Below are 2,922 nucleotides of genomic sequence, written 5' to 3' on the forward strand. Positions count from 1 at the left end.
CTGTCCACAAGGCTCCCATGCGGCCGCCATCCTTCTTTCCAGAGAAGAGAGGGCGTAAACAATCTTAATAAACAGAATTAGGAGAAAGATAATAAATACACACACTATGGACACACGCACAGATCACACTTTGGCACTCGCTTGGACCGGTCCACTCTTTCACACGGTTGCGTACCACATTCAACAGTCACCCTGGGACTCCCGAATATGCCCAAAGGGCGTGCACATGATATTTCACCTCTGGAGGGTTTAGTTCTTCCAACTGAAGAGATCGGAAGTAGGGAAAGGCCAATGCTGGCCCGGGAGTGGCATTAGAGAGTTCGGGGTTCAGGGGCAGAGGAGGAGCAGAGTCAGTGGGGGCCCCTCCTCCCGCCCCGGGACTCCTGCCTAAGGCTCCTGGTCCGGGTGCCCCCGGGGAGCAGGCTGGTAGATGACTCCCTAGACCTGGAAGATAAGCAGCGAGTGGAACAATCCCTCGGGGGCCCAACCAACCTGGAAGGTCGGCCATCCTGCAGAGCAAAAGGTCTGCCATTTAGGCTTTTTAACAATCAGAAAAAGATTCTGAGCACGAGAGCGGACTTCTGACCAGTGGGAGAGAGTGAGTGAGAGAGGAATGGACGGAGATTGTCCCATGGTTCCAAAGATGGTGTCTCTCGGAAGAGAAAAAAGACGAGCGTGATCCAACCTACAAAAAAGAATGACGCAAGCGCAAGGAAAGAAGAATAGAGAAGTAATAGAGCGGAGGATGATTCCTTCTTTGACACACCAGATGTAGCCTCTCCGAGGCTACCACAAAAGAGGCTTCCAGGCGTCCCTGGCCCTCATCCACCTCCGGGGCGTCCCCCAGGGCTGCGGCCCGTGTCTATTCCGGACAGGTCTGTCAGACACAAGGCTCACACACATACCACAGTGCCACTGATCGGGCATGATTGCCACTCAGTTCCTCTTTTGCAAACCACAGCACCCAAAAGGAGAGAGAGAACTAAGGGGAGTGCCCTGCCACAGAGGAAGGGTGAGATGGGGGGGATGGGGGTTGGTGGGAGGGATTCTGGGATTAGTGGAGGTGGAGAGTGGATACTAATGGAGGGATGGGTACGCAATCATTGTATAACTGAAACTCAAGCACAAAAATTTTAAGTCTAAAAGTATCTGTAGGGGCTGGAGAGATAGCACAGCGGGTAGGGCGTTTGCCTTGCACGCGGCCAACCCGGGTTCAATTCCCAGCATCCCATATGGTTCCCTGAGCACCGCCAGGAGTAACTCCTGAGTGTAGAGTCAGGAGTAACCCGTGTGCACCACCAGGTGTGACCCAAAAAGCAAATAAAATAAAATAAAATAAAAAATAAAAGTGTTTGTAAAAAAAATCACTTCTCTCTCTCATTTTTAGTTTTGAAAAATACAGCCAATTCCATAAAAAATGTTATTTATATTAAGAAATACTGGGCTTGTATCTGTATTGCAAATCATAATGCCTAAATGTAGAGAGAGAGAGAGTATGGAACAAATTGTCTGCCAGGGAGGCAGGGGGAGGGTGGGAAAGGGGGAGTATACTGGGGAGACTGGTGGTGGGAAATGTGCACTGGTGGAGGGATGGGTGTTTGAACATTGTATGATTGTAACTCAAACATGAAAGCTTGTAACTGTATCTCAGGGTGATTCAATAAAATTTAAAAAATAAATAAATGAATGAATAAAAATTAAATTAAAAAAAGAAAAGGAACAGGGGGGCTGGCTGGAGTGATAGCACAGTGGGTAGGGCATTTGCCTTGCACGCGGTCGACCCGGGTTCAATTGCCAGCATCCCATATTGTGCCCCGAGCACCGCCAGGAGTAAAACTTGAGTGCAAAGCCAGGAGTAATCCCTGTGCATCGCTGGGTGAGACCCAAAAAGCAAAAAAGACAAGACAAGACAAGACAAGACAAGAAAAAAAAGAAGAAAAAGAACAGGGAGTGGAAGGGAGTTACCTTGTAGTTTCTCGGTTTGGCATCACGAGGTTCTGGGGCCATGATGGAACCTAGACACAGCACAAGGTCCCAGAGGTTTCCCTTCCGCAATTCTCCGCCCGGCTCCCGAGCCTGACACCAGGACTGCTCTGAAGGCACCTTGTCCCGAGTGTCCTCCTCCAGGCTAGCGTCACAGCCTGAGTCAGACCACAGCCCCGCCCCTGCAAGTAGGAGCGAGCAGAGCAGCGGCGCCCCCGTGTGGCCATAAAGCCGAAAGCCCCTCTGTTTGGTTGTGGTGGCAGAGGCTAGGCGTGCCATTCTCAACAGCACATCAGGGAGTGAAGGGGTCACTTGGTCATTACTAACAATTGTCACCCTCACCACCTAATTAGGCACATTCCTCAGGTTCTCCCATTGAAGACACATGTTTTACTTTATACATACAAACATTTATTGCTGTAGTTAAGGTGATACATCTAGTGTTAATGTACAGTTACTGCATCTCACCACCCCCAAAGTGCCTAATACCATCCACCATGTCCTTATATTATTTTTGGGTTTTGCATTTTCTTGCCATTCCCCAAACTACTCCCCAGAGAGTCAAAAGTTTTCTTTTACTCTTTCCCTCACTGCTTCTTTAGAAAGAACACTATGGGCTGCTCTGCAGCTTTGTGTGAAACATTCTATTTTGTTTGTTTATTTTGGTGCCACACCTGGCCATGCTCAGGGTTTACTCCTAGTAGGACTCGGGGGGACCATATGCGGTGCTGAGGGTTGAACCTTGGTCAGCTGCATGTCAGGTAAACACCCTATCAGCTGTACTAATATTCACCATCTCTGATGATTCTCCTTTAGCCAGATGACTATGGGCCTATTTTTGAATCTCAGTGTAAAATTTAAGATTATAAGTAAATATATCTTCAGTGGTTTTTGTTCCGAAGGAAAGAAATGCCTTGTTTCCAAAGGAGAACTAAAGCT

The sequence above is a fragment of the Sorex fumeus genome, unplaced genomic scaffold, assembly GCF_029834395.1.
Source record: "Sorex fumeus unplaced genomic scaffold, SorFum_2.1 ptg000063l, whole genome shotgun sequence".
Lineage (NCBI taxonomy): Eukaryota > Metazoa > Chordata > Mammalia > Eulipotyphla > Soricidae > Sorex > Sorex fumeus.